Source organism: Psammomys obesus, unplaced genomic scaffold (assembly GCF_907164565.1).
Source record: "Psammomys obesus unplaced genomic scaffold, mPsaObe1.curated_primary_1811, whole genome shotgun sequence".
NCBI classification, from domain to species: Eukaryota; Metazoa; Chordata; class Mammalia; order Rodentia; family Muridae; genus Psammomys; species Psammomys obesus.
Window position 1 is genome coordinate 799,189 of NW_026596396.1, and position 24,499 is coordinate 823,687.

Consider the following 24,499-nt stretch of genomic DNA (forward strand, 5'->3'; position numbering starts at 1 on the left):
CTTAATTTGGGAGGAGGGAAGAACTGCCTCCATTAAGAGATACTGGGTCTCTGTGTTTGTTAATTTGCCATTGATCGTTAAATCCTAGAGCTATTATTTCATTAGCAGTTGAAAAATGATGGCATTCATGTTCCATTTTTCACTGTCCTTTCAATATCTGGGTTACTTCTGTAAAATAAAACTTCTCATCATTTACTATTTGATTACCTGCTAATATATATTTTTTTCCAAGAAAGACAGGGTAAATGCTTGATTCTCTTATCAGAACTAAAAATAATGAGTTTGTTCACTAGTTTATTGCAAAGACAGTCTTCTCAAGAATTATTTTGATGAATACATGGATTTAAATTTATTTAGTTTTTTACTCATTGCAGTTTTTTCCCCCCAGTGAAGCCCAAATATTCCATCTTCTGCCACTGTGAGCTTCTTCAAATATGGTGTTACGTACGTATCTGTAATCCTGCACTGTAGGGTATTGAGGCAGGAATGTCATTGCAAATTTGAGGCCACTATAGGCTATATAGTGAGTATATGTCAGGCCATATATAGACACTGTCTCTGAAAGTCCAACTTAATTGATCTTTAGCACTTTGTCCCTAGTAGTTATTTGATAACTTATCTGCCTTTAGAGATGTAAAAATGATTCCTACTCATTGCCGTCATGTCGTCTGGCATTTGATATGTCTTCAATAAGCATTTGTTTCTTTAAGTCAGATAACATATTAGAGTTCATATATTATATGGGCGTCAGGGTGCTTATTGCATCTGGATTGGTAGTTGTTATTAGGCTTCTTTCTGGTCAGAGCAACAGTAGCAACAAAATGTTTATAGTTGCTTTTTCTTCATATTATTAAAAATAGATAAAATATATTATTCAGCTCAAGTTCTTATTTACAATTCAAAGTTGGAGTTATTAAGGGTTGGCTATGGCTTTGTTTCACAACCCTCATTCTTATTGTTATGTGGTAAGTAAAGAGTATGAGGGAAGAAAAAAAAGATCCAGAGGCTGACTAGGAAGCCCTTGAAATAATGTAACTGTGAGGTCTTATGAAGACTTGGGGCAAGGTGATAATGCTGAAGGTTGTGAAAAGTCATCAGATATGAATATACTTCAAAGGTAGAGCCATTTGGACTTTCTGATATTAGATATGAACTATAAGAGAAGGGTCCAAAGACTTCTTTTTCTTCTTTCTCATGACTGAATTGTATGTATGTCTGGGTACTACCTCTTTGATCCTTAACACCTTGATACTCAGTGTACAGTACCTGGACAAGGTCTCACTGAGAGCAAGCATCTGCTGCACAGAGAAGAAAGCATGTATTTATCACTTCTCCTAGTTACTTCTACAAAGGTTTTTGAGTATCTTTTGTGTTTGCATATACAAAAGTAGGCAAAACATGAGGATTTATGAATGTACTGTGTGGTAAAGTTTGTAACTATGAATGAAATTCCTTATTCTCATAAAGCCTCCTTTCATGTGTTCAGGGGCTGTAAAAAGTGAATTCTTTTTCTTAATTCCTCCATGCAGCCTTTGGGATCTACCCTTCTTGTCGTCTGTTCCTTCTCTGTGATACTAGTGCTTTCTACATGCATCACATGGGGCTGGGATTCAGAAAAGATGGAAAGCAAGATTACCTGTCTTGCCTTCCTGTGTGTATTTATAGCTATGCATGGCTTAGCAATGGGAATTTCTGATAAATATGATTGTTAGTTGATTTTTGTCATGTGAACTTTATAGAGTTGTCTTAGTTACTGTTTAATTGCTGTGAAGAGACACCATAACCCAGGCATTTTATAAAGGAAAGCATTTAATAGGGGGCTTATTAAAATTTCAGAGGGTGAGTCCATGACTATCACGGCAAGGGAGCATGGCAGTAAGCAGGCAGGAGCTGAGAACTTACATCTTATCTGCAAGTTGCTGGGAGGGCTAGGGCGGGGGATGGGGAGGAGGAGAAGGAGAGAGAGGGAGAGAGACAGGGAGAGAGAGAATGAATAAGCCTAAGCCTGGCTTGGGGTTTTCAAAAGCTTAACGTCCACCCCCAGTGACTCACCTCCTCCAACAAGGCCACACTTCCTAATCCTTCTCAAAACAGTTCCACTTACTACGGACCAAGCACTTAAATATATGTGCCTGTGAGGGCCACTCTCACTAAATATATACACCAAAGGAGTATATATTTAAACTAATAGGGATGCAGCCTACTAATCAGAAACCTCTATAAGCTATCTTATTTCTAAATCCTTCAGGTAACTTGGAGCAACTTTAACAAGATTTTGATGTGTGTTAATGGTAAGGATGTTAATCTATACTGCTACTTTTTTGTGGGCTAATGTCCCTGTCTCCCTTCCCTCCACATTTCTTTCAGTAGTTTGTATCTCTGACTTTATATGTTTTGTTATCAAAGAACAAAATATGTGTTTATTTAGACATCTTGTTTCTCTGTGTCTGTCTGCCTGTCTGTCTTTGTGTGGAGTCAACCTCAGGTGCTTTCCCTTAGGAGACATCTACCCTGTTTGTTTGTTTGTTTGTTTGTTTGTTTTGAAATAGTCTCTCATTGGGACCTGAGGCTCATTAGTGAGGCCAAGGGACCCACCATTCTCTGCCTCCCCACTGCTATGATTACAGGTGCACCACTATGCCTGGCTTTTGTATGTGGAGGCTAGGGATTGGACTCAGATAGCTAGACATGTTTAATGTGAAGCTCCAAAACCTTGTCTTCTTTCTCCCCATAAATAAGTACCTTGTGTCAAAGATGAACCCATGCATCAATTTGCTGTGAGCTCTTTTTCCTGCTTCAGTTCTCTGATCCTTGCTCCTTGGGTGAGAGTGCAACCTGGACAACATTCTGAGAGCCAGAACTTTGTGTTTGTAAAGTACAGAACACCTCTCCCTTCTCCTTTTGTGCATTGCACAAAAGCATATCGACCACCACTTCTTTTGGGGATTGTAAGCGTGGCAAGTGTGACATCTGGCCTTGCCCTTGTGGAGGTTACAGCTGAGGTAGAAGAATGGAATTCTTTATCAGCTATTCCATCTAAATGCTTTAAGAGTGTGCAGGTCACAGTATGAACTTGTTATTACCACTGCTATGGAGTTATGAAGGAGAGAACACTCTCTGTCTGGATAGTCATAAATGACTACACGGAAGAAGACTCTTTTGTTCTGGAGACCCACATGCATGAGTGTGCACACACACACACATAGGAAGGGCAGGATCTTGAACCTACTTGCTCCCCCTCTCGAATCCTTGGAACCTAGGTGTGAGTGCTATTTTAGTGCAACACACCTGTTCAAGGATTCAAAGAGGCTGAGCCTTGTCTTCGTTTAAAATGACCCTCACCTGTATACCACACCTGCCGCCTTTCCTCCTCCTTTCTAACATTTGAGTTTATTTTTAGGTGCCGGACCTTGTTCTATACATTCTCTAATGGGAGAATGAAGTTCATTATGTCCTATAGACATGCTTCTCCTCTGAGCAAGAGCTTTCTCAATTCCCAGCTTGTTATGGGCCAGATCATAGAATGAGGAGCACTCATTAGGTGCTGCGACTCTGCCAACACATATTAGGTGCTGCTAGTCAGCCAACCCATTTATTACCTTTGGTGATAACCCCCTTTTCACAAGGTTTGAATCGAACAAAAGCATTGGAAAGGAATGAAGTGTCCTCATCCACTGTACCCTCTTTCAGCATGTGTATGCATACATCACATTTCAGCCTTCTTGCTACCTTCCAAATATGCATCAGGCCAATGCAGACCCTCAAGTATGATCTGGGAAAGATACCACTTTGCGTACATAGTTACAGGTTTTCTCTGAGAGAGTATGTTCATGTAAACTTCTCATACACAAATCTTAGAGAAGGGTGTCAGTCTTGGGTATAGGTGGTGATGCTTGGCTGGAACAGGACAAGGAAAGTTAAGTATTACATATGGAACCACAGGAACGCGGTACAAGTGCCTGGTCCTTCTGTTCTGCTCCTCCTCTCTAATCCTTTGTCCCTGGGTGAAAATGCTGTTTGTATGCAATGCACCCGGGCAAGGATTTAGAGAAGGTGAGCCTGATCTGTATGGAGAAGGACAGGAGAGCTGTGTACCATGTCTCATCTGTTTGCTGCTTGCCTGCTTCCTTTATGCCTTTCCCCTTCCTTCCTTCTTTCCTTCTACAAATACAGTGGGTATGATGCATAGAAGAAGGAATGTGACAAATTTGGCCTCTCCCCACCTGGATTTTATAGGTAGAACTTTGTTACCACCTATGACCCCAACAGGTATTGAGGACAAGTGGGGCACATAGTAAACTCTACATTGACCTTCTGTACCTTGCACACAAGTACAAGGCTTTCATTCTATTTCTCACATTGACACCTATAAGACACTCTTTTTGTAGTTCAACTCTGGGTGAATGCACTGGGCAAGAACAGTCCGCCCTCTTGTTGAACCCACATGCCAGGAGCGTGGGTGCAATCTCTACCTCTCTAGCACTTGCTGCTTCGGTGAGTGTGCTTTGTGAGTGCAGTGTGTACCTGGGCAAGGGATCAGCCCGTGAGTCATCTTCACATAGGCCAGAGCACATCTACAACCTCTTCCCATCGTTTTTTTGTCTGTTTGTTTGGTATGGCAGGTACTCAGCCACATATGGTTCCTTCTTTCAGGGAATGAGTGGTTCATGAAGAGTGAGCTGCTTCTCATATGTCATGCCTGTGTGGGTGGATCACAGACTAGGACTCCATGCATACTCTCTACATGGATTCTTCCATATTTTAACACGATCCCATATAAATGCAGTATAGACAGAGGAGAGGATTCATAGACTTGTGCCCACAGAGTGGATCATCTGACCTGCTTCATCAGGTACATTGATCCTCAGCACAAGTGCTATTTTAAAAAATAATTCCTGTCTAAGGAATCCAAAGGATGGTACCTACCTATATGCTCATACACCTGTTTCTTTCCCTCTCACAAATATTTAGATGTCTACTAGATGGTAGGAGCTCTGTTGGTCACAGGATGTAAATGGAACCAAAATGGACAGAGGTGCTACTCTATTCAGGGACTAATAAACACACCAAGATCCTTCAGTGTTATAGACTGACAGGCTGCTTTTGAATGACCTAGATCTGTATGTTCCTTAATTTCCATTCTGTGTGAATGAGTTTGTGCAGGCTCTGAAATATGAGATTTCCCAAACTCTTCCCCTTTCCTTATGCCCCCAGATATACCTAAACACACGGGCCCTATGTACAGAGGACTCTGTCACTCCCAGGAAGCGGGGAGATGGAACCTATTGTGCCATCGCTTTCCTGCTATCAGCATGCAGACATTTGGACCGAGTGATTTCCCCTCTATTGCTACCACCATTTCTGTTTGGAGACAGGATCTTACTGTGTAGCTCTGTCCCTCACACTGATTCTCTCATATCCATCTCCTTCGGTCATCCTTGCCTACACAGGTTTGGAGGTTGGCCTGACTAACATGAGATCCAAAATGAAAAGTGAATCTCATCCATGTTAAAAAGAGTAGTCTTTAGAGCATACATATTTTTTATTCAGATGAGGTTTTGCTAAGTAGTCTACACATACCTGGAACTTGTTGTATGTTCCAGATTGGCCTTGATCTCCTGATCTACCTGCCTCAGACTTTTAGTGCTGAGATTATAAAGGTGTACCACTCTGTCCAGATGTTTCATGTTTTGGATGACCATTTACATTGGTGGTTCTCAAAGTGTGGTCCCCGAACTAGCAGCATCACAGGGGAAATTGTACAAAATGTGGAATTCCACCCCTGACCTGTCAAGTCATAAAACATAGCAGCTTATATTCCTTTTGTTTTATTTTGTTGAGACAGGGTTTCTCTGTGTAGCCTTGGCTAATATAAACTCACTTTGTAGACCAGGCTGGACTTGAACTCACAGAGACCCACCTGCCTCTGCCTCTCAGAGTGCTGGGGTTACACCACCACACCTGGCTGCTTCTATTCCTTTTAAGCCTTCTGGTTGATTCTGATGATCATTCAAATTTTAGAATCATCAAATCAAGTCAGGTGAGGGGATAGAAAGGAAAGAGCTCCCCTCTTCCTTCTTCCTTATATATGTTCATGCAGGCTGTCTAGGAGATCCTGATTTCACCTCTCCCACCTTCTCATTCCCACACTTGGTGAGGACATGAGGGTAAATGAATACATAACAAAGAGAAAAGCCTTGGCATAATTTCTGTAGGCACATGTGTAATGCTCTAAATAGACACATACTTGGTGTTCAAAAAAGAAACTGCTCCTTCTCCCCTTACCCAATGCATATCAGAGTTGTAACTTATCAAAACGCCTCTTATGTGCATGGCTTCCAGGACAGTGAGCCTTCTCATTATGAATCATGTGCCAGATTATTCAATTAGCACATGTTTACTGCGTACTCTTGCCATGCTATGCATTGCGGTGGGAATGCTCTGTAGAAGAAAGTAGCTTTCTCTAGGCCTTCTCTCCAGAGGAGAGATGCATGGTAAAAGAAAGGTGGTTTCCTACTGAGGGAGCAGTCATTCAGGGAAATAGCAACTTAGCTTTCCCATTCTCTCATACATAGACATGGTATCACGTGCATGCACAAGTGACATATAGAAGTGTAGATGTGTTTCTCTGAAAATCTAAAAGGCAGGAGAGGAGACATCACTATCTAAGCTTATCTGCAGGAGTTTGAGCTTTCTCACACACTAAAATGCACATATGTTGTATAGGTGTCTAAACCCCAGGTCTTACCCTTACCTGTTCTTAAAGCCCCAGCCCCAGCATGAATGTTGTCTGTTTTTTTTCCTTTGTTTGCCTTTTGAGACAAAATCTTGCAATATAGTCTGGTTGGCTGCAATTTCATAATCTTCCTGCTTCGGTCTTGCAAGTTCTGATATTAGAGGCCTGTCCCATTTTTCTTGCATGAATGTTCTTATCAGCGCATTGGACGTATGCAAAGATGCAAAGCCTAAGCCTTGCCTTTGCATAGAAAAGGCCTATGCTCCACTTCTTGTCATTTTTCCTGTTCTTTTAATGGGTCACTTGTATTTGCATTTTGTTCTGGTCATCCATCATTTCAACAGATTTGTTGAATTCATGCTGCAGTGAACTAAGCTGTCTGAGATGCCAGCTTTACTGTCTACTGAGCCTATAGAGCTTAGACTTCCTCATGATGCCCAGCTTTCCACGGGTAAGTGAACTCAGGGTATGAGAATATAGGCTTTTTTTTTATCATCTCTTCATACATAGTGTGGAGTACACCTCCAGACAGAGCCTTCTGCTTGCCTTTCTCTGTGTGTCTCTCACATCCTTGTCATCTAGATATAAGTGTTGGTGAAGCACACACTCTAGGACAGTTAGAGGGGCCTTTCACTTCTTAAAGAAGGCCGATTACCTGTGAACCAATGCTTCCTCATTTCTCCCTCCACAGGTATGAACTGAACATTTAGAATTTTGCTGATGCTATGCTGAGCAGGTGGTAGTCCCCAAGACAGACTATCTCTTACCCTCAAAAGAGATGTGTAGGAGAGGGGAATTTCCACGTTCTAAATTGGTCTTGGGTCGCAAAATGGGACTTTTTATCTACAGAAACACTCCAAGTGTAAGACTTTTCATTCCTGATTTCACATAGGTTTATAGTACAGCAATGTTTTCCACACTGAGTACTCAAGGCCCTGATCCTTCTCCTCTGCTCCCCCTCTCTAATCCTTGCTATCTGGGTGCTAGTGCTATCTCAATGCAATGCACCTGGGCAAGGGTTCATAGAAGGTGAGTTCATCTGCATCAAGAAGGACAGGGACCCTGTGTGTCAGTCTTTCCTTTCTTCCCTCCCTCCCTTCCTTTCTCCCTCCTTTTCTTGTGTAAAATAATTTTTCGAGTAATTAATGTATATCAGGGAAGCCCCTAACAGATTATTTAAGAAATTTCAGGCACTCTAGTTCCTTCATTATAGCCTAACTGTCATTGTATAATACTCATGTACCTGGAAAGTAAAGGTGTGAGCTTTCTCTGTATTCTGTCCCTTATAGTTTATACAGGATGGGCTCAGGAGCCCAAACCTTCAGATATGTTCCCCTACTTCCTTTCAGCCTAGAGGTGAGCATTGTCTCATCTATGGTTTCTAGCTAAGGATTCACTACAAGGACAAAGAACTTTTAGATCTGCCTTCATCCCTTTCCAATGTCTAGTGTATCCTGTGTATTGGGCATTCAGTTTAATGTTGAGGATGCAATAATTACTGCGTGTAGTCCCTGGTGGGCACCTTTAGAGAATGAACTCCATCTGGATCAACAGTGTACATGGACACAGTGATAAACACACTAGACAGCAATTGGGATAGAATATAAGCTTAAATGCCTATACACCTTGTAAATCCTCCACAAATGTACAGTTTTTTTCCCTACAACTATTTTTCTTCACTATGCCCTTGGAGGAAAAGAAATGTGCTCATTCTTTTAGAATCTCTGTATTCTATAGGGAGGTTTTAAAGTTTGAGCTTGTAAAATACTCCTTTATTATTCAGAACCTATAGGCAAGAGTATGAATGGCCTTGAGATGTCTACCACAAATTGTTCTCGAGTGAAGAACAGGGAAGTGTCTCTCTTTTCACTAATTTTATATGCAAAACATATAATATGGAAATTAAAAGATTGTAGATTACCTTATTGTAGTACATTTTCTTACTATAGCCATGTAGTAAGAAAATATACTCTATTTTTGTCTGTCTGTCCATCACTTTGTGTATTGATTTACTTAGGATTTCATTCCATAAAGGTTCCTGCCTTTGCCTCTATCATTCATTCATTCATTCACTCATTCATTCATTTACATATTGGTATTTTGGAAACAAAGGGTTACAATGTTGCCTAGGCTGGCCCTGAATTCATAGCATTCTTCTTGGGTACTGGGGTTATAGGGATAATTACCACTACCACTTGACCCATTCATTTTTTTTATTTCTGTAATAATCTGGTGTTTTGTTTTTTGTTTTTACAATTTATTCATTATATACCCGATTGAAGCCCCCTCCCCCAACTTCTTCCAGTCTAGTCTAACCGCCCCATCCTCTTTCCCCTATCCCCTTTCCCTAGTTTACTGAAAGGGGGATTTCTCCTCCTTTTTCATCAGGACTGCCTGGATCCTCATCCTTTGTGGCCTGGTAAGGCTGCGTGGCTAGGAGTAAGTGATCAAAGAGCAGGCAACCGAGTTCATGACAAAGGCAGCCACTGTCTCTGCATTATCTCTCTAAGATTCCTTTCCATGTTCTTAAAGGGTAATAACATTTCATAGCTGTAAGCACAATGGGCATCTCAAGGCTTCTATTCTTAAATTAGTAGAGAAATATCTGCACAGATCATCATTTTATAGGATGACTTTTTTTTATTTTTGGAGATGGACTCTCATGTAGCCTAGGTTGGCTTTAAGTCCCCTGTGTAGCCAAGAGTCTCTCAATCCTCCTAGCTCTACCTCTGGCCCCACCCTCATAGGGTACTTTAAATATAAGCGTATTCATTTCAGTTTATGAGGCTGTATATGCACCATGTGCATGCCTGATGCCTGCAGAGACCAGAGTGGTTATTGGAATTCCTGAACTGTAGTTTCATGTGCTTGTGCACCATCATGTGGATGCTACAAACTGAACCCCAGTTCTCTGGGGAAAAAAGCAAGTTCTTTTAATGACTGGGTCATCCATCTCCTCATCCCACTTACAGGGTATTTCTAACCAGTGTTTCCTTTTGAGTAAACTGCTCTTTGGTCTACTTAAATTTTTTGTTGTTGTTGTTTTGTTTTGTTTTTTAAATTTTTGAGAGCAGTTTTAGGTTTATCACAAGAGCTGACTGGAAAATATTAACAAGTTGTTACTAATGGTGAACCAGTGTTAATACATTGTAATATGTTGCAAAAGTCCATAGTTTATATTAGAGTTCCTTCTTTTTTTACTTATTCGTTTGAGACATTGTCTTGCTGTAGAGCATAAGCTGGTTTGGACCTCAAGATCCTCCTGTCTTAACTTCCTGAGTTTAAAGGACTGCACCGTAACTCATGCCATTTTTTTGGAGACAGGTTCTCATTATGTTGTCTACTGTAGACTGGAGCTTCTGTGCTTTAGCTCTCAAGTATTTGGCTACATAGGCAAGTACCAGTGTGCTTGGCAGGGCTTCTTTCTATGTGTATAGCTGATGGGTCCAAACACCATATATATATCATATATATATATATATATATACACATATAATATATATATACACATATATGTGTATATATACATATATATGATATATATGTGTATATATATCATATATATGTATGATATATATGTATATATGTATCATATATGTATATATGCATGTATATACATATATACATACATGCATGCATATGCATACATATATATGTATATGTGTACATATATATGGTACATATATATACATATGTATCATATATGTATCATATATATATGATATATATCATAATATATATATATCATCATGAGCACATAGAAACACATGCACAAAAAATAATAAGAATTTTCAACAATGATCAATACCAAACATAAATGCAGAAAGCTCAAAATACATCAAAGCAGATAAATGTCTCTACCCCACACACACAAAAAAAAAGGCCTGAAGGGGGAAAATGGTGGTATATGGTAAAAACTAAAATTTTAACACTGAAGAGATAAATCAAAGCAGAAATATATAAACTCAATCACATTTGTACTGACTGTATAAGTAGAGTAAAATTAGAGAAGAGGAAGAGGAATAAGTGTTTGCATCTGAAAGGCTCCCCCAAGCTTATTGCTGAAAGCCTGACTCCCAAAGCAATAGTATTCCCAGGGGAAGCTTGCGCAAGGTGATTGGATTGTGAGACTCTGAGCTCTTAAACAGATTAATCCATCATTGAATTCATGTATGTATGTATGTATGTATGTATGTATGTATGTATGTATGTATATATTCACTGTCTACCATTATAGCATCATCAGTTCCCTGCCTCTTCACTTTATTCTCACCTACTCTAAATCCATATTTTATTGTCTCCACAGTTTTATCTTTTCTAGACTGTACATCTTGGAATTACATAGTTGCCACCTTTTCACAAAGCCCCCCCCTTTTTTTTGTTTACTTATTCTTCCACATTTAAGGTGCAGCCATGTCTTTACATGGTGTATGATTCCTTTTTATGTGTTGTTGTATTTGACTTGCTAATGATCTATTCAATATTTTCATATCTATGTTCATAAGAGATACTGGTTTATAGTTTTCTTATGATTTCTTTTATGTAATTTTGGTGTTAGGCTAATGCTGGCATCATAGAATGAAGGAGATTATAGAGAATGAACATGATTCCTGATCAAATGTGTAGTATAGTAAAATACACTGGTTGAACTCATTTGTATTTTCTGATTTGAAATTTTTCTACTGATTCAGTTTATTTAAATGAATGTAGGCCTGGTTTCACAGTCTTGTTTTTCTTATATTAATTTTAGTGGATTCATTTTATTTTTCAAGATTATTAATTTTTCATCTAGGCTTTAATAAACATGTAGACACAGAACTGTTAATAATATGTCTTTATTATGTTTTAAATTTCCATGAAACCAATAGTGAAGCCCTTTTTCCGTTTTTTTTTTTTTTTTTTAAGATACAGTCTTGCTATATAGCTTAAGCTGTCCTTGAGCTTCCTATGTAAACGAGGTTGGCCTTTGACTCAAGATCCTCTTGCTTTAGCCTTCTAAGTTCTAGGATTGAATGTATCATCATACCCAGCTTTGATTTGTCTTTGATATTAGTGAATTGTATCCTTTGGTTTTTTGTTTGGTTTGGTTTGGTTGATCTGACTAGAAGTTTAGTAATGTTTTCAAAGAACAAGCTTTTTATTTTGCTGACTTTTTCTGTTGATTTCTGTTAGCTTTCCATCACTGTGACAATATATTAGCAAGAAATCGACTGGAAGGAACACATGTTTACTCTGGTTCATATTTCAAAGAATCTATAGTTTGCTAGGTCCACTACTTTTGATCCCAAGTAAGGCAGACCACCATGGCATGTAAAACATAGTATAACAAAACTGCTCCTTTCGTGATGGCTGGAAAACAAAGCAAGGAGGGAGCCCAGTGCTTGATATAAGCTTTCAGGGGATATGCTTAGTTGCTAGAGTGCTTGCCTCACATGCAAGATGGCCTGGTTTCAGTCCCCGGCACTGAAAAGAAATGCTGTATTCTTGTAGGACATGGAGTGAAGTTGGCTTACCTCCAGTAGTTTCTACTACCTCTCAGTAATGGTATCAAAATATGAACTCCTTGATGGATTAATCTGTTTAAGAGGTCAGAGTCTCACAATCCAATCACCTTGCGCAAGCTTCCCCTGTGAATACTACTGCTTTGGGAGTCACTCTTTCAGCAATAAGCTTGGGGGAGCCTTTCAGATGCAAACACTTATTCCTCTTCCTCTTCTCTAATTTTACTCTACTTACACAGTGAGCTTGTTCAAGTTTCCTAAAGTAAAAAAAAAATAATAGTTTTTACCACATTCCACCTTTCCCACTTCTCTTTCCATTCTTTCATTTTGATTTTCTTTTTTCTTTCTTTTTTTTTTTTTTTGTGTGTGTAGAGGCATTTATCCTCTTTGGTATATTTTGAGCTTTCTGCATTTATATTTGGTATTGATTATTAATTTTAGGAAATTCCTGGTCATAATTATTATTTCTTATACATGTGTACATGTGTTTGTGTATGCACATGTACACATGTTGTAGAGGCCAGAGGAAGAATACAGGTATCATATTATTTTCACTCTCTACCTTACTTCTTTCAGGCAGGAACTCTCACTGAGCCTGGCTTGCTGATTTGGCTAGGGAGGCTGGCCAGCACACTCCCATGATCTACCTGTCTCTGACCCCTGATTCTGTAGCTGCAGCTGCAGACACACACAGCCATATCTAGTTTTTTTTCCCATGGATGGTAGGGATTTGAATTCAGGTCTGGCTCCATACACTTTTACACAATGAACCCTTTTCACAATTGAAATCATTATTACCACACATTCCTTCTGTTCTTAATTCTTTTCTGATAGTCCCGCTGTATATGTGTTTCATCTTCCCTAATTATGCCATAGTTCTTGCACAGTATGATTTTTAATTATTTTTTCTCTTTGAACTTGGTGTGCCAAGTTTCTTTAGTAAAATTTTTAATCTTACCACATTTTTTTTTCCTTTGCTGTGTCCGATCCATTCATGAACCCATCTAAGGAGTTTTTGAATTTCTGTTACAATGTTTTTGATGTTCAGTATTTCTTTTTCTTGAAAAGTCAATAAATTTTTATTTGAGGGATTTCATATGCAATTCCTTTGCTGTCCAGCCAGGTCACTGAAGTTTAAGAGTTCTCAAGAGAGTAGCCTTTCAAAGAACTGATGCTTAACCCAGTTGTGCTTCCAGCCCATAATTCTTTCAGTCTTTTATCTCTCTATGAATTAAAGATGTATTAATGACAATGTCAAAGTTCTCTATTGAAGGTATTTGGCATTAATTTCTTCAAGCAATTCACTTTCAGAATAATTTTTAAGATAGATTTGCCTCTCATTTCCTGACATCCCACATATCTCTTAAGAACTGAGTTTAGATCATACTCATTCCTATCATACTGAGAATACTATGGATCTGTGAATAGAATATGGAAGTGCTACACTGAAACCAAGTGTCTCTTCAGGGTAAGGTAAGCATCTTGAACACTTGACCTCATTCTGGAAACAAACTTCATTTTCAATACTATCATTCTTTTGAATTATTTTCTGTATCATATTCCTTCTTATATGTATCAAAATTCATGCTGAACAATGAGATTTGGGTTTCAAGAAAAGATTTATTTATTTATTTAAATACTTCCTTTTTTTCAGAAAATATATAATTACACCACTTCCCTTCCTTATTCTTCTGACAATCCCTCCTTATCTGTGGGTATAAGAATACAATTTAGAGTATAGTTAGGATTATTCTGGTTTGGTAAAGTGGTGGTTGTAGGTTCTCCTGTAAGATCTAAGACTTCACTAGCCCTGGATAGTTGGCTAGGTTTCCAGTAACAGTAGTGGGTTCTGTCTTGTGGAGAGGGTCTTAAATCAGAGTAGATGTTGGTTACCACAAAGATATATAATCCACTACTACACTCTTAAGAGTATTGTACCATTCTGATCATCATTGTGGTTCGTAGGTGTCATAGCTGATTAAGACTGTTGTTTTCTTCCTTCCTGTAGAAACTTGTTTGACCATTTATTCATTTAGTGTGAGTATTGCAGCTCTGTTCACAATACCTAGGGAAAAGAACCAACCTAGATGTCCACCAACAGATGAGTAGACAAGAAAAATGTGGCCCATATACACAATGGAATAATAGTCTGCTGGGAGAAAAATGAGATCATGAGATTTGAAGGTTGATGAATGGACCTGGGAAAGATGATACCGAATGAGGTAACTCTAGCCCAGAAAAACAAACATTGTATGTTAACTCTCAGATAGATCTAGCTTTAAATCTCTTGCGTGTTTAACGTAGAAAACAAGAAGAAGCAGGAAGCTAAAATAGAGCCTTCTAGGCGCTGTGGCATGATAAGGGAGGGAAGATAGATTATACTTAAAATGAAAACAGGGACGTGGAATACTGGAGATGAAAAGGCTTAAGCAGGGAGAGGTGAAGGAATGTAGGGGATGGTAGGGGGTGGAGTAGAGAGTTAACACAAAGGGAGGCTATATAAACCATATGAAAGCCTACTATCTCACAACTCAATTGATAAATTACTTGGAAGATAGTAGATGTCAAATGAAAGAAAATGGGAGTATACTGAGAGTAAAAGGATTATTGGGATTGAGGAGGTGAAGATGAAGGAGTTGTGGGTAAGTTAGTTAGAGTTCAGGATGTATGAAAAGCCACGTGGAACCTAATTTCAACATTTGACTTAAAAAAAGGAGAGTTCAAATGGAGTTACTCTGTTTGGATGGACAATGCTGCTCTTAGAAATACATTGATAGTAAATGAAAATTGCAGTGCAAGGTGTGGGATACCTCTTTGGGAATTATATGTTCTTCATGTCTGGGATAAATATGATAATCTGTGTTCTTTTAAATTTTGTTGTACTCCACATACTTACTTTTTTAGACATGGTCTTACTCTGTAGCCCAAGCTGTACTAGAACCCACTATATAGCCCAGGCTGGCCTTGAATTTGTATTGATCCTCCAGCCTCTTTTTGTTTGTTTTTGTAAGATAGAGCCTTAATATGTACTCCAGGCTGGTCTTGAGTTCTTGGCAATTCTCCTGCCTTAGCCATAGTAGTGGGACGTGTACCACATCTAGATTTGTGTTCTTTTTAAAAGTCTGGAATGATTGTAGTATAGTATATTTTCTAATGCTGTGTTTTCTGTTATAATGTCTACAATTCCCTCAATCCTTAAAAGTGATTCTTGCAGTTTTTTTGTTTTGTTTGCCGTTGGTTTATCAAAATGTTTTCTAATATTCTTGATCCATTGTTACAGTCTCTTGTTAACCTAATGCTAATAAGTATTGATTATAATTTCTTTATAGAAGACTAAAATTGATAAGACTAAGCCTGTCTTTTTTTTTTCCCTTCAAGACAGGGTTTCTCTGTGTAACCTTAGTTATTCTGGCCTCACTTTGTTGATCAGGCTGGACTTGAACTCACAGAGATGTGCCTGCCTCTGCCTCCCCAAGTGTTGGGATTGGCCTCTGCCATATTTTATTGAAGAAAATACATACAGTAATATCTCTGCCTACTTGTTCATTTAGATCAATTTCAATAGTATGATATGAAGTTATATAAAGGTAGCCATGGGGACTTAGGTTAGAATGGTCTCTATTTATAGAGTCACAATGGTCACAATGGTCTCTATTTATGATACTAACTACTTAGGAGGCTGAAGCAAGATGACCATGAGTTCCAGGCCAGCCTTGTCTACATACTGAGTTCTGAGTCCATTTGGGCTACATAAAAAGACACCCCCCCATCTCAAACAAAACAAAACAAAATTATAATATATGGACCTAAAAATTTCAAATTAGATTCTTTTATTCTTGAAATATTTAGACTTTCTAATAATGCATTGTCTGTCATGTCCAGAAGACGACATTTTTCAAAAAAAATTATTAATTATACTTTATTTACTTTCTATTCCCCCTGTAGCTCCCTCCCTCCTCTCCTCGCAATCCCACTCTCCTTCCCCCTTCTCCACGCATGCACCTCCCCAAGTCCACTGATAGGTGAGGTCTTCCTTTCCTTCTGATCCTAGTCAATTAGGTTTCATCAGGAGTGGCTGCATTGTCTTCCTCTGTGGCCCGGTAAGGCTGCTCGCCCCTCAGGGGGAGGTGGTCAAAGAGCAGGCCAATCAGTTTCTATCAGAGATAGTCCCTGTCCTCATTACTATGGAACCCACTTGGACACTGAGATGCCATTGGCTACATTTGTGCAGGGGTTATAGGTTATTTCCATGCATGGTCCTTGGTTGTAGTATCAGTCTCAGAAAAGACTTCTGTGCCAGGATTTTTTGGTTCTGTTGCTCTCCTTGTGGAGCTCCTGTCTTCTCTAGGTCTTACTATTTCCCACTTCTTTCATAAGATTCCCTGCACTCTGCCCAAAGGTTGGCCATAAGTCTCAGCATCTGCTTTGATACCCTGCAGGATAGAGCCTTTCAGAGGCCACCTGTGGCAGGCTCCTGACTTGTTCCCTGTTTTCTCCTTCTGATGTCCATCCTCTTTGCCTTTCTGAATGGAGACTGAGCATCTTACCCAGCGTCCTCCTTCTTGCTTAGTTTCTTTAGGTGTATAGATTTTAATAAGCTTATCCTATATTATACATCTAATATCCACTTATGAGTGAGTATATACCCTGTGTGTCCTTCTGCTTCTGGGACACCTCACTCAGGATGATTTTTTTCCAGTTCCCACCATTTACCTGCAAATTTCATGATCCTTGTTTTTTATTGCTGAGTAATATTCTATTGTGTAGATGTACCACAATTGTTGTATTCGTTCCTCAGTTCAGGGGCATCTGGGTTGTTTCCAGATTCTGGCTATTACAAATAAAGCTGCTACAAACATGGTTGAGCAAATGTCCTTATTGCGTACTTGAGCATCTTTTTGATATATGCCTAGGAGTGGTATAGTTGGATCTTGAGGAAGCGCTATTTCTAATTGTCTGAAAAAGCACCAGATTGCTTTACAGAGAGGTTGTACGAGTTTACATTCCCACCAGCAGTAGAGGTTCCCCTTCCTCCACAACCTCTCCAGCATGTGTTGTCACTTGAGTTTTGGATCTTGGCCATTCTGATGGGTGTAAGCTGAAATCTCAGTGTTGTTTTAATTTGCATTCCCCTGATGACTAAAGAGGATGAACATTTCTTTAAGTGTATCTCTGCCATTCGATATCTCTCTATTGAGAATTCTCTGTTTAGCTCTGTACCCCATTTTTTAATTGGATTACATGATTTGTTGCTGTTTAACTTCTTGAGTTCTTTATATATACTGGACATCAGCCCTTTGTCAGTTATAGGGTTGGTGAAGATCCTTTCCCAATCTGTAGACCTCAATATAAAACCAGACACACTAAAGCTGTTAGAAGAAAAATTGGAGAAGAGCGTTGAACTCATTGACACAGGAGATAACTTCCTAAACAGAACACCAACAGCACAGGCTCTAAGAACAACAATCAATATATGGGACCTCATGAAACTGAAAAGCTTCTGTAAAGCAAAGGACACTGTCGTCAGAAGATGATATTTTATAGTTCTTTTTTTTTTTTCTTCAAATCTCTTGACTCTTGTATTCTTTTCACTCTATCCTTCACTTTGTTCCTTGAGTCTTAGAGGGTTTGCTATAAATGTCCTTTTGGGGATGAAAACTCTGTTATGACTTATTTTCAAGCATCTTGGGCACTCTTGTATTTATATGTATTACCATTTGTTTGAAGAGAAAGTTTCTCTAATTACAACTTAGAGTAGCATTTGTTTGTGGTTATAGAGATAGGTATTTAGAAGCCATCTTGATAAAATGTTAACTTAGCTAAATAATAGTAGTAAGCTCCCCTATAGGGCTTAAGACTTCTCCTTCCATGGGTTATTAACTGTATTTTTAACCAGGCATGAATTCCCTTTGTGGCAGCAGGCCTCAGAACCAAGTAGAGAGACTGCTTGGTTGCATTTCTTGCAGTCATTCCACTATTGCACAATAGAACACATTTGCCTGGTGGATTGGTATTGTAGGTCCTAGGGTCCTCATCTAGACCATTTATGTCTTTTCTCCCATTAGTGTACATTGAAGCATCTGACATGATGAGAGCATGTCAGATAGAGGAAACTTCCAGCATAGTTACAGTTTGGTTCATCTCTCTTACATATGTTTTCAGCAATGGATCTTATCAACTAGTTCTGGTAGGCAACCAAAAGGTGTGGTAATAGCCTGTATTGTCTTGGAAGCCTCTGTGGCCTCCTTGACCAACAGCTTATGAGAAAGTATTTCATACTTAGTACTGGAAGTTTTGTTTACTATTTCATAGCTATTAGAGATAGCATTATTCAGCCATGCAAAATGACTATCACCCTTTATATTTTTAGTTGGCTTTTCAAGTAGTAGGTTTTCCTTTTAGTTAACCCTTCATTTTAGTTAACACTCTCTCTTCACCCCCTCATCTCTTCCACCCCACTGCCCCTCTGCTTCTTAAATTTCCTCTCTGTTTTTGACATCAACTGTGTTGTATTTAACTTCTCTCTTCAATTGTGCTCTCCCTCAATGACAGTATTCTAGTTTCCTGGCTTTTGAAGCTATCCTAAATTAAACACACACACACAAATTAAAGATTAGAAGCTAGGATCTGCATATGAGGGTGAATATGCCATGTTTTTTCTTTCTGGACACGAGTTACTTCACTCAGTTCCAGCTATTGACTTGCAAGTTTCATGATTTCATTTTTTTTAAAAAAATATAAGTATCATATTTTCATTTTCCATTCATTTGTTGATAGATAGCCAGACAGTTTTTATTACTTAGCTGTTGTGACTAGAATAGCAGTGAATATTGTTGAGGAGGTATCTCTTTAGGATGTTATAGAATCCATCAGGTATATTTTCAGGAGTGACATATCTGGCTCATTTGATAGATTGGATTTAAGCTTTTTGAGGAACCTCTACACTGATTTCCATAGTGGCTGCAATAGTTTGCACTCTTCGCAGTGAATAAAGGTTCATATCTCCCATTATCTTCTTCAGCACTTTTGTTATTTGATCTTTATTTCTTTGTTTTTCTTTCTTCCTTCCTGTCTGTCTGTCTTTCTGGCTGTCTTCCTTCCTTGATCCTTCCTTCCTTCCTTTCTGTCTTCCTTCCTTTCTGGCTTTCTTTCTTTCTCTCTCTCTCTTTCTTTCATTTTCTCTCTCTCTCTTTCTTTTTTCTCTCTTTCTTTCTGTTTTTGTTAGTTTTTCTGTGTCATTGGGTTTGTTCCTATGCTAAACTTGATACCTCTGCTCCACCTCCCACCCTCCTGGCATGTTTTTCCTCAACCCTGGCTTTGAATAGAGTGGCCATATAGCAGATAGTTTTATATCTGTGCTGCCATTACTTTCACTATCACAGTTAGGGAATTTTGAGATTTCATTTTAAGTAATATACTTATTGTTTTATTTCAAATATATGTAATGTTTGCAATGCCTCTTTCCCTGTGTCTTAGTTGTTCTTCCATTGCTGTGAAGAGGCACCATGGCCAAGGCTACTTATAGAAGAAAGATTTTATTGGGTTTATTGAGTTTCAAAGGTTGAGTTCATGAACATTATGGTAGGATATGTGGCAACAGACAGATAAGCATAGTGCTGGAGCAGTGGCTGGGAGTTTCCATCCTTGATCCACATACAGGAGTCAGAGAGATAACTGTTGGTGGTGCAGGCTTTTGAAACCACATAGCCAGCCCTTAGTGACATACTGCCTCCAACACGGCCATACCCCCTAGTCCTTCCCATTCAGTTCCACCAATGGGGACCAAGCAAGTAAATACTTAATTCTAGGGGGACCAAGCAAGGAAATATATAATTCTAGAAATACATAATTTCTAATTTTTTAATTTATTACAATTTAATTACTTTTTATTCCAGCTGTAGCCCCCTCCCTTGTCCCCTCCCAAACCCATCCTCCTCCCTCTTCTCTTCACATGCCCCTCTCCCAGTCCACTGATTGGAGAGGTCCTCCTTTCCTTCCATCTGATCCTAGCCTATCAGGTCTCCATCAGGACTGGCTGCGTCATCTTCCTCTGTGGCCTGGAAATGTTGACCCTCCTCAGGGGTAGGTGATCAAAGAGCCAGCCACTAAGTTCATGTCAGAAGAGTCCTTGTTCTCCTTACTAGGGAACCCACTTGGAGACTGAGCTGCCATGGTCTACATCTGTGCAGGGGTTCTATGTTATCTCCAGGGTAAGATGCTCAGTCCTCATTCAGAAAGGCAAATGGGGTAGACATCGGAAAAGGTAGAAAGCAGTGAACAGGACAGGAGCCTACCACAGAGGGCCTCTGAAAGACTCTACCCAGCAGAGTATTAAAGCAGATGCTGAGACTCCAAGCCAAACTTTGGGCAGAGTGCAAGGAATCTTATGAAAGAAAGGGGAGACAGAAAGACCTGGAGGGTGACAGGAGCTCTACAAGGAGAGCAACAAAAAGTCTGGGCACGAGGATCTTTTCTGAGACTGATACTCCAGCCAAGGACCACTCATGGAGACGGCCTGGAACCCCTGCATAGAGGTAGCCCATGGCAGTTCAGTGCCCAAGTGGGTTCATAGTAATGGGGACAGAGACTGTCTCTGACAGAAACTGATTGGCCTGCTCTTTGATCACCTCTCCCTGAGGGGGAAGCAGCATTTCCAGGCCACAGAGGAAGACAATGCAGCTACTCCCGATAAGACCTGATAGACTAGAATCAAAGGGAAGGTGAGGAAACCATCCCTTATCAGTGGACTCGGGGAGGAGCATGGATGGGGAAGAGAGAGGGAGAGTGGGATTCGGAGGGGAGGAGGAAAGGAGCTACAGAGGGATAGAAAGTGAATAAACCATAATTAATAAGAATTAAATAATTAAAAAATAATATACTGAGTATTTTTATTTAAGAGGTCATGTGTTTTGTTACCTCAGTCACATATTGGCTTATATATTTGTTTTTGCTGAATAAGTTAGTTGACATGGCAATATTAATTTCTTTGAGCCAAAATGTATCATAATAAAAGATGATGACAGCAAGTCATACCACAAACTAACACCACCCTGTCCACACCCACCAGCTGGCTCTTGTCTTGGTGTTAGTACAAATTCTGGGAAGGTGTGCTCCTTCCCCTTTCTCTCTTCTACTTTTTAAAAAAAATCAATTCTTTTATTTTTTTTATAATTTTAACAAAATTTAATTATATAATAATCATTTCTCCCTTCCCTTTCTCCAAATCCTCCCATGTGTTCCTCTCTGATCTTTTTTTTCAAGTTCATGTTCTCTTTTTTGTTTTTATTACGTACGTATATGAATATTATATACATACATATTCCCAAATCTATAAAGGCAATAGTAAATTTTATTGGCAGTGGCTTTAATTCTCCCACCAAAGACACAGTCTGTCTGAATGAATCAAGAAACAAATCCCTGATGGCTAATGAGGTTGAGCCTTTCTTTAAGTGTTTCTCTGCCATTCGATATTCCTCTGCAGAGAATTCTCTGTTTAGCTCTGTACCCCATTTTTAAATTGGATTACTTGATTTTTTGCTCTTTAACTTCTTTAGTTCTTTATATATACTGGATATTAGCCCTCTGTCAGATATAGGGTTGGTGAAGATCTTTTCCCAATCTGTCGACTGCCGTTTTTTTCTGAGGACAGTATCCTTTGCTTTACAGAAGCTTTTCAGTTTCATGATATCCCATTTATTAATTGTTGCTCTTAGAGCCTGTGCTGTTGGTGCTCTGTTCAGGAAGTTGTCTCCTGTGCCAATGAGTTCAAGGGTATTCCCCACTTTTTCTTCAAAGCGGTTTAGTGTGTCTAGTTTTATGTTGAGGTCTTTGATCCACTTGGACTTTAGTTTTGTGCAGGGTGATAAATATCGATCTATTTGTATTTTTCTACATGTAGACATCCAGTTAGACCAGCACCATTTGTTGAAGATGCTATCTTTTTTCCATTGAATGGATTTGGCAAAACAACCCTAAAATTTCACCTTACACCCATCTGAATGGCTAAGATCAAAAACTCAAGAGACAACACATGCTGGAGAGGTTGTGGAGAAAGGGGAACCCTCCTCCACTGCTGGTGGGAATGTAAATTTGTACAACCACTCTGGAAATCAATCTGGCGCTTTCTCAGACAACTAGGAATAGTGCTTCCTGAAGATCCAGCTATACCACTCCTAGGCATATATCCAAAAGATTCTCAAGTACACAATAAGGACATTTGCTCAACCATGTTTGTAGCAGCCTTATTTGTAATAGCCAGAAGCTGGAAACAGCCCAGATGCCCCTCAGTGGAGGAATGGATGCACAAATTGTGGTATACCTACACAATGTAATATTACTCAGCAATAAAAAACAAGGAAATCATGAAATTTGCAGGTAAATGGTGGGATCTGGAAAAGATCATCCTGAGTGAGCTATCCTAGCAGCAGAGGGATGCACACGGTATATACTCACTCATATAAACATATAATATAGGATAAACCTACTAAAATCTATACACCTAAAGAAACTAATCAAGAGGGAGGACTCTTGCTAAAATGCTCAATTCCTATCCAGAAAGGCAAAGAGGCTGGACATCAGAAGAAGGAGAAAAGAGGGAACAAGTCAGGAGCCTGTCACACAGGACCTCTGAAAAGCTCTGCCCTGCAGACTATCAATGTAGATACTGAGACTTATGGGCAACCTTTGGGCAGAGTGCAGGGAATATTAGGAAAGAAGTGGGAAACAGTACGATCTGGCGAGGACAGGAACTCCATAAGGAGAGCAACAGAACCAAAAAATCTGAGCACAGGGGTCTTTCCTGAGACTGCTCTTCCAACCAAGGACTATGCATGGAGATAACCTAAGACCCCTGCACAGATGTAGCCCATGGCAGTTCAGTATCCAAGTGGGTTCCATTGTAATAGGAACAGGGACTGCTTCTGACATGAACTGATTGGCCTGCTCTTTAATTACCTATCCCTGAAGGGGAAGCAGTATTACCAGGCCAGAGAAGACAAGGCAGCCACTCCTGATGAGACCTAATTGATTAGGATCAGAAGGAAGGAAAAGAAGTCCTCCCCTATCAGTGGACTTGGGGAGAGGCATGCATGCAGAGGGTGGAGGAAGGGAGGGATTGGGACGGGAGGAGGGAGGGAACCAAGGGGGGGGGGCGGATGCAAAGTGAGTAAAGTGTAATTAATAAAGAAAAATAAAATAAAAAAAGAAAAAAAAGAAACAAAACCCATCTTTCTCTTTTAACTAAACCACCGTTATTGAAACTAGAAGTAGTAAAATATTTTCCCAGCTGGTTCCACTTTTGCCTTTTCTAACAGCTGCCACACTTGCTTCCTAAAACAATATTTTTATCATTTTCTCTTTAGAAACCATAGAGATCCATTTGGCTTCCCAAGTCCTTCAATTTCTCCCAGACATCTTACCTGTATTCTAGTTCAGAGTAAATGCTTGACTAACATGTATCTACAAGGCTTTGGTCACCTCATTTCCAGGGCCTGAAATACCTTTCTTTTCTAGGGAGCTTCTCACCTTTCCTCCATTCTCTAAATGCCAACTGTATTCTAACAGTCCAGCACAGCTGTTGTGTCATTTAAGGCTTTCCCACACCTAAATCATAAATTCCTTGAAAGGTAGTGACAGCGTCATAAGCTCCTCTTGTATCCCCAGGTTGCCTCCCTGTTAGTGCAGGGTAAAGATTTGTTACTTATCAACCACAGATATGTGTTGATGAGCTGTTAACCCTTCCTCCTCAATTGGAATTTACTGCACTTAACATTTATTGAACACTTTTTCTGAGACAACATGAACTTGTTAGAACAACATAAATGGAGTCATAGTGTAATCAGAAGACTAAAGTGAAAGAAACTGCTGTTCACATGGGAGCTTGAATAAAGAGTATTGAAGAAAAAGCCTGTTTGAGCTGCTCTTAGATGGATTCGGTAGCATTTTATCAGATTAAAATGGCTTGGGGCTGGGGGATAGGCAGGACTCTACATAAAGCAGTTGGCTTTTTTAAAGACACAGAGGCATAGAAGAACAGTCATTTCCTCTACATGTATAGAGGATTTGCTTGAGAGCTCCTCCCCAATATTTCAAGTTCTTCTTTTCCTTCCTTCCTTCCTTCCTTCCTTCCTTCCTTCCTTCCTTCCTTCCTTCCTTCCTTCCTTCCTTCCTTCCTTCCCTTTCTCTCTCTTTTTCTTTCTTTTCTTTCTTTCCCTCCCTCCTTCCTTCCTTCCTTCCTTCCTTCCTTCCTTCCTTCCTTCCTTCC

General features: G+C 39.5%; 1 protein-coding gene and 1 pseudogene across 1 annotated transcript in view; one reads left to right on the plus strand and one right to left on the minus strand.

The window, feature by feature from the left end:
- Positions 1–24,499, plus strand: part of Clcn5 (chloride voltage-gated channel 5) — a 187,541-nt gene that overhangs the window by 84,455 nt on the left and 78,587 nt on the right. The gene's annotated exons all lie outside the window — the stretch shown is intronic.
- Positions 13,793–13,868, minus strand: LOC129669367 (small nucleolar RNA SNORA40; annotated as a pseudogene).